Source organism: Ambystoma mexicanum, chromosome 11, assembly GCF_040938575.1.
Source record: "Ambystoma mexicanum isolate Mex_15411 chromosome 11, UKY_AmexF1_1, whole genome shotgun sequence".
Classification (NCBI taxonomy): Eukaryota; Metazoa; Chordata; class Amphibia; order Caudata; family Ambystomatidae; genus Ambystoma; species Ambystoma mexicanum.
The window spans coordinates 843,192,479-843,207,709 of NC_090934.1; the positions used below are offsets into that span (position 1 = coordinate 843,192,479).

Consider the following 15,231-nt stretch of genomic DNA (forward strand, 5'->3'; position numbering starts at 1 on the left):
CACGTTGAGTCAGTTTAAAGTTATATTGTTAACGTTGTTTCTGTTTAAAGAAAAGAGGGATGTTATGTCGTAAGGTAAATATACGCATGCGCACTGTCAATAAAGACGGTCCATGCGGCACCTTGTGAGCCACAGACGTGTGTCCAGATCTCTCTGTGTGAATGCGTGGATGTGTGTGCGCAAGGAGGCCCGAGGCACGGGCGCGGCCCCAACGCCAGCCTTTGACTGGTTGACCGCCCTCTGCTTTTTAGTCTAGTTGCGCCTCTGCAGCACATGATGGCAGTGCTGCTGCACCGCACTCCTCGAGTATGTGCCTGTTGGCAGCCAGACGTGTGGACAGTCTGGGAACATCTGTTATTGCAACAGAGATGAGCTGTGTGTGCTTTAAGCCATTTGTCTGCAATCTCCGAGCAGTGAGTCCTCCTGGAGTCGACTATGCTAGGGGGAGTCGACTATGCTAGGGGGAGTCGACTATGCTAGGGCGTGTGCACCTGTGACGGTACACTGGGGGAGTAACAGCTTGATGTTGATTAGGGTGTGGATGACTGGCATTGATAAAAGGGCACGCCCTCCTGGAAATCTAGTAGATTGTGGGTGCGCCTCAGGTTTCACAGACGCTTCCGGTACGTGACTGGAGATACTGACTAGCACAGCGGGCACTTTCACTGCTGCAAGAGCAAGACGAAGGTATGGGCGGGGGTATTACAGAGAAGCAGGGTCCAGAGTAGGGAGGGCCGTCCCCGGCATTATCCTTTCGCAGCCCTGCGCTTGCTTACTGCTAAACCGCGGCGAGTATTTAATGGAGGCACTTGGACTGCAACTACAAGAAGCAACAACTGTCATGCTGCGCTCCGCTTGCTGGTGCATGGCATCTGCGAACTGAAAACGCATTGTCCCGGTTCTGGGAAGACTCGACATTCTACAGTTAGCAAATACAATGCTACCAATATCTATTCGACTCATTTTTAAAACAGCGTTTCTCAATGCATTGTTTAAATGTTTCACCTGTGAGTCCTTGACACTTTTTCTTTCTCTTGAGCCATTTATAGAATCGCCTCAGGCAGTACATTCGAGCACGACCAGTCTCAGCGAGGCAGGTGCACACACGGCTTTGTGGCACTGCAGGTCGTGAAAGTGCTCAGGTTGCAAACATTTCTTTTATCAGTGGCAGTCCGAGCCTTTCATGTGCATGCTGGAACATTTCCAACTCAAAGAGCTCGCAAAGCACTGGTTACCTTGCACATCTGTGCTAGTTAAAGTGTGCTACACAAAGCGTCCATTTAAAAACAATAAAGTTGCTTTAAGCCACTAATTAAATGTTCTTCAACATCATGAATAACCTACGAAAAAAGGACCACACCCTGAAGGATGCATGTGTGTGATGTGTTAAGGCTATTGTGTAAGTGTATTGTGATGATTTTATTCACTGCTGTCACTGTCCTACTCTACTAGAGAAAGGGACATCACAAGGCCACCTTCAAGGATGCATGTGTATTGTGTCAAGGCGATTGTGTAAGTGTGTTGTGATGATTTTATTCTCTGCTGTCACTGCCCTACTCTACTAGAGAAAGGGACATCACAAGGCCAACTTGAAGGATGCTTGTGTGTGATGTTTTAAGGCAATTGTGTAAGTGTGTTGTGATGCTTTTATTCACTGCTGTCACACTGTCATGTGCCTCCTGGGATGTGGCCTCATCACAAATTGGGCAGTAGCCCCGGCGCTATTACCGCCAGGGCTATTAGCGCTACCGCCAACCCCCCGGCGCTATTAGCGCCGGATCGCGGATCTGGTGGAACTGTTGGTTCCCATTCCCCATTGGGCCATTCGAGAATTCCTCATCCCCCATTGGGCCCAATGGGAAATTTTCATGCTATTACCGCTGGCGGATTTCCTGCCGGCGGTAATAGCGCAGAAAATCTGCAAATTTGCGGTGGATTTGCCCCAGCTCAGAGCTGGGGGTAAATCCGCCAAGCCCATGATCTGGCGGACCCTTAAATGCGGCGGTAATAGTACTACCGCCGCATTTAAGGGTTACCACCAGACTTGTGATGAGGCCCACAGTGTGGTCATGGTGCGGCAGAAGAGGTGAAACATGTGCTTCTGCATGTAGGAAGCCAGGAGAGGGGTGAAGGACGTGCTCTCCCAGACTCTTCGGCTCAGGCGGCCGGAATACAGTAAGGTGCAAGCATGTTTTTCTTTCAGTTTTTAATTATTTGTTTTAAATAAGTGTGGTCGAGCACCCATTGGGGCTCGTGGCCACTCTGCTTTGGGCAGCCACTGGCCTGAGAGGGGAGGGTTCAGGTCAAAGCCCTAGGTGGGGCTCGGGCCAGCTCTAAGCACTAGGTCCATATATCCCAAAACAAAGACAGGGCAAGAGGGCAGGCAGGGATGTCATTTAGGGATCACCAGGGGTCGCAGCTGCGACCCCTGAAGTCTCCCTTGCTATCCCTGTGGTCTCCCCTGCTACCCCTAAAAAAATAACATGTGGCTCCTGGGATGTGGCCAGCAGCATGTGGCTCTTTGTTTCTGGAGTGGCTGGTTTTCTGGTAGCTATAGCCCATAAAATAGCTCAGTGGGTTGAGCGGTCACTGCTGCAATGTGTGTGTGTGATACGCAAGGTCAACTCAGCCTTTCATCCTACTAAGGTTGATAAATGAGTACCAACAAAGGTTGGGTAATGTTGTATGTATATTTTGTCTCTATATAGATGAGGAGGGATAGCCCAGGGGCAAAACGTTTGTCTTGGAAGAAAGACAATGCAGGGCCACACAGGTTTGAATCCTGATCCTGCGCTTAAAAACTCACAACGCTATTAAGCGTGTTATAAGTAAATAAAATATATGAAGCGCTAAATCGTAAGTGCTATATAATAACACATTATTATCGGTTGGCCTTGGACATCTGATTGCATTCAGTCATTTGGTAATATGAGCCTATATGCAGTGATATTAAAGGTACATATGGTGTTCTTGTATGCAATGTATATCACTTTACAGTGATACCATAACCATATTGTTCGTAGTGTACTTAGAAACATGCTGTGATGCCACTTCCTGTTTTGTCAAGGGGTGAAAGGTTGTGTTCCATAGCTTCCAGTGATGTCACTTTGGGGCAGGCTCAGATGAGATCACTTCCTGTGATGTCATCAGAGGTCAAGGGTCGTGTGATGTCACTTCCGCGTCCCCTAACATTTTGGTGAAATGTTATCCCTGAGGGCAGGGAGGCGAAAGAAAGACTTGACAGGGCAGTGAAGAGAGATAAAAGAAGAGGGCACAGTAGAGGACACATGGAGAATAATTAAACTTTTTTTTAATATATTTTGTTTGAAACCAGAACAACAAAAGGCTGAGCTGGCCTTGCTACAGAATGGGTGCCACTGCAGGGTGAACAGGAGTCTCTGGAGTGGACGCTAGACCGTCTGAGCTAAATGCCGAGTTCCTCCTCATCACACTGGAGTATCCAACATTTGGGGACCCCGCCATTGCTCCAGCAAACTCCAGATTCCCCAATAAAACACCTAACCTCTTGGTAGGAAAGAGCCCTTACACTTTTCTAAGGTGTTAAAGGAATGACTGGTATTTTAAAATAAATATGATGTTGCATTTCATCGTGTTCATATATTCAGGGTCAGTGAAAGTGTGTACTGCAGTACTATGCCGTGGTCTAGTGTACTTGCTGTGCTTGGCTTACTCCTCTAGTCAGTGCTTTAAGTGGGGATAGAAATCGCTGGTGTGTGGCCTAAATGGTGTGCATGGCCTAAAGCGTGCAATGCGTGCTGGTGTGGAACTCGAACAAGATTGTTAAACATGTTATAATGAACGTATTTAGGGGCAAATAGGTGGCTAAAAGCACGAGCCAGGCACATTAATAAGTAGTGTGAAAACAAGTTTCTTTTACTGATTGCAAACCATCCTCTTTTGTGCTCTCAAAATCCGGCGTGCACGGGCACATTTCCTGGGATGATTGGGTGGTGGGAGCCAAGAGAGCCCCTGCACTTGGCTGAAGTTTTGGGAGACTGCCAGAGCTCTGCTACAGCTAGCCCTGGCCCACTTAAATCCATGCTTCTAGTCTTACTTTGAAAGATATATTTATTTTAAAAATGTCAACTAGTAAGGTAGCTCAGTGGGCTAAACGTGTGCACAGGAACGTGCAGACCACCAGTTTAAAATCACCCTTCAATCCTTCAGAGTACTTATGAGACATAATAGCCCCTTGGTGTATTTGCACTGTATGAAGTTTATTTGCAGGACACACGTTCGCCCTCAAGGAGTAGTGCCTTACCACTTCAGCCAGATAACAGAGATGTATCTTTACCCCACTCCCTGCCCCTCCGTTTATCGACCTCAGAGTGGACGCTTTGACCTCAAGGTCATACAAAAAGCACTACAAAAAGCTAATAGCGCCATGACTAGCACCACTCCCGGAATGAGGGCCATGGTATCGATACCAGGAAGTTGTAGCCCTTGCATCTGTACCAAGTGCCTCCTGAGCCCGTTTTCCCGGCCACTGGGGCCCCTACTAGCCCAAACCCAGCCGGAGGTGCTGGTCTGACAACCCCACCATCGGACTGTTAGGAAAAATTTCTCTTTACTGCTCCTTTTATTCCATTTCTATGGAACCCCAAACTTGTCGCTTTTATTGTTCGATTCTGACCTACTCTTTTGAAGTGCAGTGAAGCCTTAAGCTTCACTTTTTTTTTGCTCATCTGTCATGGGGAAAGGATAGCTCGCGGGCAACACACTTACATTGGAAGCAATACGATGAAGAGCAACATAGGCTCAATTCCCCCAGGTTCGTGCTTCGAAATCTCTGGGTATTAAGCGCGACATAAATAACCAATTATAATAATAACTGTGGCTAGTGGTCATCTTGTCTTTTACCCTTCGGCCGGGCCTCTGAGGCAAGGAAAATACTTATATGGACTTCCAGTGCCCAGGAAACAGAGGCTACTGGAGGGCTGTGGGTGATTGGACCACTGCTGCGGTGTGTGTGTGTGAGTGTGTGGGTCAGATCTGTCATTGGCTAATCAGAGTTGCAGCTGTTACCTGGCTTTTAGGTTAAGAAGATTACCCCTGCACCCATTCTGGAGAGATCCTGGAAGAAACCAAGAATCCTGTACAGCTGCAAGACCCACGAGGAGACCAGAGACAAGTTGGATGAAGGCCTGCAGACCAACTTCCGATGCTTTCCTGGCACAGCCCTGTCTTGTAGGTGATCTTCAGCAGCCCTGTGAAGGAGTTGCATACCTTAAAGTGGAGGGAACATCCATTCTCGATGTCAGCTCAGAGTCCTACGAAGAAGAGCCTTTGGAAGGGTCCCTGGACCACCCAGTGGCTGACCAGGTCAGAGTTTGGGCTACCGCGCTGTAGACATCAGCGTTCTGAGTTGAGGACTGGAACCTGCGGATCTTCAGATTGTGCCACAAGACTTACCTCTGCAAAATGTCATGGTCTTAGCATCAAGGGGACCCCAGATAGAAGGCGAAGTCTGGCTGTTGCAATTAAATCCCTTTGCATTGCCGTGCATCATTGGCCGTCGTACGTAACTGCTTACCTGTGTCCAGTCCTTTCCTGATGGGGGCCCTGCATCGGGTTCTTATGCATTTCTCAACTGGAAGACATTGCACCAGCATTAGTCCCTGACTGGATGAGTACTTGAACCTGCAGCAAGAGCTGAGGCTGACGGCAGGAAAAACAACCTCAGACCTGCCAAGTCCTGCGAAGAATCAGAGTATGAGGGGTGAGCTGTAATAACATTTACCTGAACCGCCAACTACCTCTTAAAGTTTTGATAACTTTTAAACATTTGTATTAGTTTGGCTTTACCATTGCTTGTTCAGACAAGCACTCTGAAAGTTGGGGACACGTTTCTCAGATTCATTTGTCTACTAACCCTTGGAATGGTTCATTGGACCCCAGAGACCCTACCTTCAATTATTCCAGCTTCACAAAACTGTAAGGGTGAGTGGGGAAATCCTTCTTGGGGGGCCTGGCATCAGTGGTGCAAGCAGATGATGGGGTCATGACAGGAAAAGGGAAGAAACCATCCTCTCTCCATGGGTGGGCTTATATCTACCTGTTCCTGCCGACCTCGCCCACCCGGGATCCGGAACAAAGGCGATTCCCTGAAACAGTTCTTTGACCTGCCTTGAGGGGCCAAGGACATGGCAAGCAGGAATGGTCTGGGAATCGAAGCAGCTGCAGAGTGTAGAAGGGTTCCATGTGTTAATATCCCCGTAAAAATATTGCAATACAAAAATATCACAATATTTTTGTGGCGATATTGAGCCATGGACCCTGTGGGGGACTCCCCCGCAACCCCAGCTCCCACAAATTATCCCCCGCAAAAATATTGCGTATGGCGTTCCAGACGACCATATATACAGCAATATTTTTGGTGGGGGATAATATGTAGGCATACCTGTATGAGTTGGCAGTTGGAGACCCCTCAGGCAGACTGAACTCGAGGTGGCAGTTGGTGGAGACAGCAGGTAAAGGTAGGGAATGCCTTGTGACATGGAATGGTGCTGGGCCATGTAGCTGGAGGGCACAGGGGGTTAAGAGGAGTGAAGCGGGTAGGTGACAGTGGGGGAGGTAGGCACCTGCCAGGCGCCCCTCCACGCTCTGTCAGCAGCTTGGCAAAGACCTTGTTTAAGTGGTCCATGGTGCCTTTACACCTTCAGTTCAAAGGGGTGATGGTATGAAAGTTAAGATAAAGGAGTCCAAGACAGAGGGCCTCATTCCGAGGTTAGAGGTAGCCATGGTGCTATTAGGACCATGGCTACCCCCTTACCACATACCGGGTCCGGGTTCCCTAAATGGGGAATTACCAGGCTATTCCAACCTTGGAAGCCTCGGTAATTCCTCATTCAAGGAACCCGGACCCGGTACTTCCCCATTCCCATTTGAGCCCCCATAGGGCTCAATGGGAGTGGGGAGCATGCTAATAACGGGCCCGTTAATAATAGGCCCGTTATTAGCATGCTGGTCCTTTAGCGTCTCCCACTAAGAGCGCCTGGAAAAACCAGCCGCCCTTAGCGGGACCCTCTAAAGGACCTCATAATGCAGCGGTAAGGGGTTAACGGCAGCAGCACCATTCGCCGTTAACCCCTTACCGCCAACCTCAGAATGAGGCCCAGGGACCGGAAAGGGGCAGGCTGTGAGAGTAAGTACACCATTTGGACAGTCAGGGCTAAACCAACCCTTTGATCCTGCTGCTCGGTGCCCCCGAGGTTCATAGATTTTGCCCTATAACTATCTGGGGCTGGAGGGCTGCAGGGACGTAGGTGTCTCAACCGAGCTCTGCATGGAGGATGGTTGACAGAAGCCTTTTGGAAAATCAATTTTGTTATGTTGTGCTCTGCACGCAGCACGACTTTGCGCGGGCTGTAAAAGCCAATTTCTTTACTGCTGACCAAGAGTAAGTATTCGTGTCAGGCCCAAATTCCTTGGACTCGGTGAGCTACATTGACATGTGCAAAGTTGCAGAGAAAAAGCTGATCGCCGTTCTGCATTTGAGTGACTGGGAGGTGAGTCGTTCCACGTGCCAGAACCGTTGAACAGCCAGCCAGTCTCAGGTTAAGGAAAAGAAGGTACAGTAAAGGTTAAGCCCGGGGATGCGCCGAACGCAGCGAGGGCTAAAGCAGACGCGAACATAGCTGACCCACCCCTGGGGCCAAGGATCCCACCCCCCTACAACTATAGATCAGGCAGGGTGAGAAGGGGGGTTCCTTGCAGACTAGCTGGCCCCAGGAAGAAAGGAGGGACAGGACAAAAAGGTGCAAAAAAGGGGTCTATGGGGGGGCAAGCTAGACCATCCCTGATTGTTGGGCTTATAAGCAGGGTAAAGTGGGGGAAGCAGCCTCATTGTTTCTGCCCTCAGAAGGAAGAAAGATTCCTCCTGTGTATCCAGTGAGTCCGGTGTTCCAGTCCAGTGAGTCCAGAGGGTACAGTGTTCCAGCCAGTAAGTCGGAGGAAGTCCTGGTAAGCAGAGGTAGGTTCAGAATAAGCGAACCGTCGAGCATTACCGGGATGCTTGGCAGGGATGTTGTCCAGAGCACAGTGAAGTTGGTAGAAGAGGAGCAGTATTGCAAGCCATAGAGGTTGGTTTGTATGGCTAGAGCAAATTGGGGTCCATGCAGAGAAACGGCATAATATTGAGCATCATGCGTAGGAAGGGGAAGGAGGTTGACTTGTATGAAGGCTCTTGAAGGGGCTGTAAGGGTTTAGCGTGGATGGGGAGGGTATGTTGGCAGGCGATGGAGGAGTGTAGATGGAAGTGTGGGGCGGGGGGGCAGGGAACAGGCCTGTTCCCGCTAATGTTGGCTTGTGGATAAATTATATATATATATATATATATATATATATATATATATATATATATATATATAAAATATAGATATGATAGTAAAGGTGCGGTGTTGTTATGGCATGTGTAACAAACACTCGGCATACTTGTTAACTAAATTCTCAGTGTATGTGGTTTCCGTACCGCTGTGTTGCATTGTGATGTTACTTCAACTTGAAGTCTCTTCCTGTCTTACTGCCATTAAAAGTTGGATGCCATCCCGCTTCCTTTCCCTCAACACTGATAAGACTGAAATCTTATTCTTTCCCTCCAACACTCTTCCCCTCCCTCTCCTCCACCTTTTATCCACTTTCCCCCTCTAATCTCCCTATTTCTTCCCACGCTTGCAACCTAAGCATTCACTTTGACTCCTCCCTCTCTTTTTCCCACCACATTTCTCTTACCTCTCGCGCCTGTCGCTGCCACCTCTTCAACATTCGTAAAGTCTGCTCATCTCTCACCTTCCATGCCCCTAAACTTTTAATCTCCTCCCTCATCTTCTCTCACCTCTTCTATTGCTCCTCTGTCGTCTTTGGACTCCCTGCATCTCATCTCGCCCCCCTCAAAACCCTCTACCACTCTAGCCATCCGTACCCAATTTCTCCTTGTTTCTCACAACTCCATTTCCTCCTCGCTTTCTTACCTTGGTTGGCTTCCCTTTCACTCCCAACTTAAATTTAATTTCCTCTGTCTCGTCTTTAAATCTCTTCATGACCTCGCTCCCCCTTATCTCGCTTCTCTCCTTTCTTTCAACACCCATTCCCGCTTCCTTTCGATCCGCTGATCTCTGCCTTCTCACTGTCCCCCCTTCCCCATGCACCTCTTCCTGTTTCCGCTCCTTTCAGCTCCTAGTCCCTCTGCACTGGAACTCCCTCCCTCTCTCTATCCGCTCCATCACCACCTTTTCTTCCTTCCATTCTTCCTTGAAATCTCTCCTTCTACATTCCCCGCCCTGATACCCTTACCCCCTCTCACTTCTTTCTCTCCTCCTTCACATCTTCCCCTACTCACCTTCCCTACCCACTCCTTTCCCTTACCCTTACCTCTCCCTCCTTACATCCTCACCCTAATGCCCTTTCTGTCTCCCCCCTCCTTCCCTTTCTCATCCCCCTCCTTCCCTTACTTACCCTCACAGGTTAATTGCTCTCTCTAGTGTTTTATTGGATTGATTCACGTCTTGTAAATTGCTTCTACTGTTATATTTTTCTATGTAACTTGTTATAATGTAAAGCGCTTTGGATTAAAGCGCTATATAAACACAATAAATACAAATACTGAGGCTGGATTATACATAGGCAAGGCTAAATAGCGGTAGAGAGAGGTACAGGATGTGGGAGATGCGGTATGCAGGACTTTGTATATAAATGGGGTTTCAACTCAGGAAAGAGCAGCAAACAATTACTATAAGGGGTACCGAGGGTTATGAGGAAAAACAATTTAGCGTATTTCAAACATAGGCAGAAGGGACAATGTATTGGGTGCTTTGAGGACTGTTAGATTGGTGGGCGCCGCATGGTGAGGGAAAAGGGGGGGTCGTACGTTTAAGTGTTATGGTGCAAGAGTTAGAGCAAATCACTCAGCAGGTGCTTGGATGGCAGAGCCTGGCTGGAGGAATTACGGTGGGGCCGGTGGGCATAATGGTGAATGTGGCAGTAGGCTGCCTTGTTTAGGGCCATGGACTAGCCAGAAGGCCGTTGGCTTGTTATTAATTAGAGGGCGCCATATGTAAGGAGCGCGAACCCAGGTCCAGGGAGAGCGTAGTGGGCACGTGCAATAGGAACATGAGTAGATGGTGGGGGAATTTGTGGTAGGAGAAACGCGGCACAGCACATCACGGCCGGAAGCAGTGCAGGGGGGGTGCAAAGTGGGGCTCCGCGAACATTATGGGTGAATCTGGGGGGCCGTAATAGGGGGATAGTTTGGTGCATTTCAGCTTCCCGAGGATGTATAATCGGAAGTGCCGGCAACCCCACAAAATCGCTAGCGCTTCTCTCTCAATCTGTGAGTAGCGTCTTTTGGTGTCTGTGAGGGCCTTACTCGCATAGGCGATAGGGCGCATGTCACCTGTGGCGTCTGATTGCATAAGCACAGCTCCCAGTCTCACCGGGCTGTCATCTACAACGATCTCTGACTCCGCAGTGTGGTCAAAATATGCCATGGTGTCTTGGTCAGAGAGTGCCCTCTTGATTTCCAGGAACGCCTCCTGCTCTTTCTTGTCCCAAACCCATGCAGTATCGTTTTTTGCCAGCGCTCGGAGTGGTTCAGACAGGGACGCTAGGCTTTCAATAAAACGTCCACAATAATTGACCATCCCCAGAAAACTGCGCACTTCAGTGGGGGTTTGGGGTGCCGCGGCCTCACGGATGTCCTTGATCTTCTCTGGGTCTGGCGATACCCCACCTGCATGGAAAATGAATCCAAAAAATCCTATGCGATCCTTAAAGAATTTGCACTTCCCACGGTGCAGGGTGATGCCCAGCTCTTTCAGTCTCTGCAAGGTTGACTCCAGTCGCTTCATGTGTTCGGCCTGGGACGCTGCGAATACTAAAATGTCATTGCTCATATTGAGCACTCCCTTCAGGCCAGCTAGCGCTCCTCTTATGGCATTTTGAAACACTTCAGCAGCGGAGGACACGCTGAAGCTGAGACATTTGAACTGGTAGAGGCCCTTCTGAGTGGTAAAGGTAGTTATATACCTCGAGCTCGGGTGAAGTTCTAGCTGGTGATAACCTGATCTTAGATCCAGCTTGGAGAAGACCTTGGCCCCCTGTAGCTCGCCCACGATGTCGTCCAGCGTGGGTGTTATGTGCCGTTCCCGTTTGATGGCAGCGTTCGGGAGACGCATGTCCACACAGATGCAGACAGCACCAGGCTGTTTCGGTTTTGGCACCACGACAATAGGCGAGACCCAGGGAGTTGGCCCCTCAACCCTTTCGATAATGTCCATCTCGATGAGCGATTGAAGCTCCTTCTCGACTTGTGACCGGAGGTGGAAGGGTATTCTCCGATGTTATAGCGCTGTGGGCCGAATTGTTTCATCGATGTGGAGGCACTCTAGGGCTGCTTTCAGTTTGCCCACTCCCTGGAAAATGCTGGAGAACCTGTCCAGAAGTTGGTCGGCGTCCACTTGGTATACCTCTAGTGCGAAGTGCACTATGTCCAAATCTTCCGATGCGGCGCAGCTAAGCAGTGAATGTGGGCTGACGTCGGTGATGAAAAATATTGCTTTAATGGCTTTGGTCCCACAGGTCATGGGTGCCACGAACACACCCTTAATCGGCAGGGGTGTGTTGCCCCCAAAAGTGAATATTTTGGCCTTTGATTTGTCCAGTGGGGGCGGGCCCGGGATGGCTTCGTAGGGTTCTGTGGCTAGCACACATACCGAGGCCCCTGTGTCAATCAATACTTGTGTAGGGGCACCTTGAATGTCTACGACCCATGTGGGCTGCCTCCTTTTCTGTGCTCCCGTGGCCAGATTCGAGATAAAGAAGATCTCTTCCTCCTCTTCTTCTTCCTCCGCAATATTGAGCTTTTGGGTGTCCTGCTCCAGCGTGGCGATGCTTCGTTGTCTCCTGAAACCGCCTCCACCAGCTCTCGCTGGCCCTGTGTGTGTGGTTACTGGGGCAGCTGCTCGACACATCCTGGCATAGTGTCCGGGCGTCTTACACCTCCCGCAGTCTCTGGTCTTTGCCGGACAGTCCTCCATGTGTGGCAAGTCATACCCACAGTACTGGCATACCACCGGGTGCCATTTGTAGGTGTTGCTTCTTGGCGTTTTTGGCTCCAGCGATATTTTGATGGGGCTGGTCTCCCCACTGCGAACGCTTCCTCACTTTTACACAGGCGCACTGCGGCATCCATTTTCACGCCTCTAATCTCGGCGAGCTCATACACCCTCCCATTGTCCAATATCTGAGTCAATGTCATGCCTGGCTCTCGCAGAATCTGCCTCCCAGTTTACTGGAGCTACAACCCTGGATCACTTGATTATGAATCAATACCTCTGCATTGTCCCACCTGCAGGTGCTTGCTAACTGCCGCAGAAGTGCACAAATCTGATCCAGAGATTTGTCCTCGTGTTGTCTCTCCCCACACATGACAAATCGGTCAAAGTCAACATTTGATAACGGAATGAAATGTTTATGGAGTGCCGTCTTCACAGCTTCATACGTCACCACCTGTAGGTTCAACGATTCATAGATCCGCAGAACTTCCGTACCTGCTGAGTAGAGCAATGTCGCTACTTTCGCGTTGTCATCAGTCTCCCCGGGCGCTGTAACAAACATTTCTAATTTCTTTATCCACAGGAGCCATTTGGAGCCCAGTTTCGAGGGTGGGCCTGAGGTGTCAAACTCCTGCATTGGCTGTAACTAGACATGTTGCCGTCGTGTCACTCTTGCCGGCGTGGGTGCTTCACCGTCACTGTCTGCCATCTTCCCAGGTCGCACAGGCACCTCCCTTTATCCGGAGGCCGCAAACCTGACTCCACATGGACACAGACGTAACTTGCTGCATAGACTGCAACACTGTGTTGGGTGTCAGCCTTAGCACCTGCCACCAGCTGTGACTTGGGGTCTGAATGGCCTTTTCAGCGCTCTGCTGTGAAGAAATGTCACCCCACTGGCTGTGTCTGCAGTCCAACGGGTCAGAGGACTGCAGGGGTTCCAAAAATTGAAGAAGGTGTCTTCCTCAGCACGTGGGCAGCGCACGAGCACCCTCGCGGGCCGCTACTGCCTCACGTGTTGAAAATGAAAGATGTCCGCCATCACTCGTGTCAGGTCCGGGTTGCATAAAAGGGAAAGATACGTGATTGACACGCTCGCGCGTGTCACAGTGCTCCCCTCTTCGCATATGTCCTCGTCACCAATGTGATGGGCGAGCCCGTGCCTCGGGCCGCCCCGTTCACTCACACGCATACACTCGCACAATGAGACACGGCACACACGTCTGGAGCTCACGGGGTCCCAGACGTAACAGTGGCAGGGGGAGCGAAGTTAGGCATCGGTGGGGAGGAGTTGGTAACATGGAGATTGACGTTAATGTCGGGTTGTGAAGCAGGGCGCAAAGGTGGGTGGGCTAATACAAAGGAACAAAGGTCACCAGATGGAGCAGGATGGATCACTTACAATTCTAACCTAAGTGCCAGGCGCAGAGCTGGAGCCAGAGGGACAGGTGGGGGAAGGGGTGCAAAGTTTACATATGGGTTTTAGACAAATTAAGATGGTGGGGGTGCGTGCCTCCGAACGTGAATGTACATAGACAGGACGTGCAGCCTCTGAGCACAACACAACACCATAAAGCATATTTACAGGTCTAAGGAGTCGCTTAATGTAAGGGCAGGCAACGCTACAGAATCTTGTGTGCGGTTGACCGCCGCAGCAAGAATTCACATGTGGCACAATGAACGGGGAGATGGCAGGGATCTCCATAGGCCTAATTAGTGTCTGCCGGAAGGAAGGAAGGGGAAGTAGTGGGGGGAGCAATCCTGGCACACGGTTGTCAACAATTTTTGAGGCGGGGGCGTCCCGCTTATTGCACTATGCGGACCACGTGTTGAATGGGGCACCAGCATCAGGAGGCCATGTGCCTCTAGGGGTGGCAGGCTAAAGCCCCCCAGCTCATGCGGACCCAAACTGCCTTCCTGGCAGAGGGCCCCATGGCACCCTGGCCTGCAGGCCCTGATCAGACAGGGTGGGCCTGCAGGCCGCAATGAGAGACGAACTCAGTTTGTTTCTGTAATGGAGTCTGCAGTTGTTCTCCTGTAAGTGCGCTTGTTCTTCTTCTTGCTGATAGATTATTATCCATCAGCAGTGATTTTTGGATACCGAGGCTTGAGCCTCATTACTACATCTTCTCAGGTTGAGTCTGTAGTCGTGGGTTTGTATTCTTCTTTGTCTGTGTGGTCTTGTCACAGTAGGGCTGGTTTCACAGGGTCTTCGCAGTGATGGGCCGCGGGTAGCGGTCGAAGGGGTTTGCAGCGGTGGCAGTGAGTCTTCTGATCAGAGGATTCGGGTTCTGATCCAGTCCTTGGCAGAAGTTCTTACTCAGCTTCGCTAGATGGGGCGGGAAAAGAAAACATTATATATATATCCTTCTGCAAATGTCAATCTATAAAAGATAAACTAGTGAGTAGCTTTATGCCGTCAGACGCCATCTCCCGTCAGCAAACCTGGTTAAGTAGTAGAAAAGATGGCTTTTACAAATGCAGAAAATGCAAGATATGCCAATATGCAGAGGAATGGAGCACGTTTTTACATCCGGTACTCAAGAGAACTGTCTCCATCATGGACAGAATAACCTGTGACTCAGAGTACATTGTTTATGCACTCAAATGCACTTGCAACAAATGGTATATAGGGAGTACCAAGTGCAAACTAAAGACACGCATACAGCAACATATCAGAGCCATCAAAAATCAGGACTATACATATCCTATAGCGAAACATTTTTGGGAGAAACATGAAGGGAAAGTTGACGACCTCACGTTCATAGGGTTACAACAAGTAAAGATCAGACCCAGGGGAGGAGACAGAGAAAAGCTGTTAAGACAAAGAGAAACGAGATGTATCATTGACTTCGAGAGCAAGTTTCCATTGGGGCACAATATTGATGAGGAAGTTTATACTTTCCTAGGTGTTTAATATATTGGGTTATCTCTTAGCCTCCAAAACTCACTGTCCAAAATACAATATTGATCATTCAATGAAAATGTGTTTACTTTTTTCCTTAGAACTCTCTACTCTAAGAGGTTTTCTCCCATCCAGGGATTCCGGTTGGGAGATTGTTTTTAATGTAATTCTTAGACACACGTTATCTAACCTATAACAAAAAATCCTTTTGTCCCCAACAAAATCGTTTTAGGGCTAACCCGTCTGAAATGAATG

The 15,231-nt window shown here is 49.5% G+C and overlaps 1 protein-coding gene across 1 annotated transcript in view; it reads left to right on the forward strand.

The window, feature by feature from the left end:
• Nucleotides 1-574: 574 nt before the first annotated feature.
• LOC138503802 (3-galactosyl-N-acetylglucosaminide 4-alpha-L-fucosyltransferase FUT3-like) overlaps nucleotides 575-15,231 on the forward strand; it is a 157,721-nt gene continuing 143,064 nt past the window's right edge. The window contains exon 1 of the mRNA XM_069623804.1: nucleotides 575-687. The gene's annotated coding sequence lies outside the window, so the exon portion shown is untranslated. The remainder of the gene's footprint in view (nucleotides 688-15,231) is intronic.